The sequence below is a fragment of the Bison bison genome, unplaced genomic scaffold (genome assembly GCF_000754665.1).
Source record: "Bison bison bison isolate TAMUID 2011002044 unplaced genomic scaffold, Bison_UMD1.0 scf7180017864383, whole genome shotgun sequence".
In the NCBI taxonomy this organism is placed as follows: domain Eukaryota; kingdom Metazoa; phylum Chordata; class Mammalia; order Artiodactyla; family Bovidae; genus Bison; species Bison bison.
Genome location: NW_011494955.1, coordinates 94523 through 94836, shown reverse-complemented (window position 1 = coordinate 94836; position 314 = coordinate 94523). Strand labels below are relative to the sequence as shown.

The 314-nt window shown below is 41.1% G+C and overlaps 1 protein-coding gene across 1 annotated transcript in view; it reads right to left on the bottom strand.

Annotated features, from left to right (window-relative positions):
* SLC27A5 (solute carrier family 27 (fatty acid transporter), member 5) overlaps positions 1-314 on the bottom strand; it is a 30518-nt gene that overhangs the window by 18923 nt on the left and 11281 nt on the right. The gene's annotated exons all lie outside the window — the stretch shown is intronic.

Sequence of the window (314 nt, the reverse complement as noted above, 5' to 3'; positions counted from 1 at the left end):
CAGCCCTCTAAGATGTAATTCCATCTCACCTCTCTAGCAGTGCTTCCCTTTTCCCTTACTCATGCCATACTAACCTTGTTAGTCTCTATGTTGTGCCACTCACATGGCACACTCAGCTAGACTTTGCTTACATGTCTATGCCCTCTGACTGATTTTCAAAATTTAAAAATATGACCTTTATTTCTAGGCTCAGTTCAGAAGCTGCCTCTTCTGAATAGCCTTGCCTGATTTCCCTACTGCTCACTTCCTATTGCAGATTCTGCCAACACTGATTGCAGTTCTTGGTTGGGATCAAATTATATATTGTCTTATAT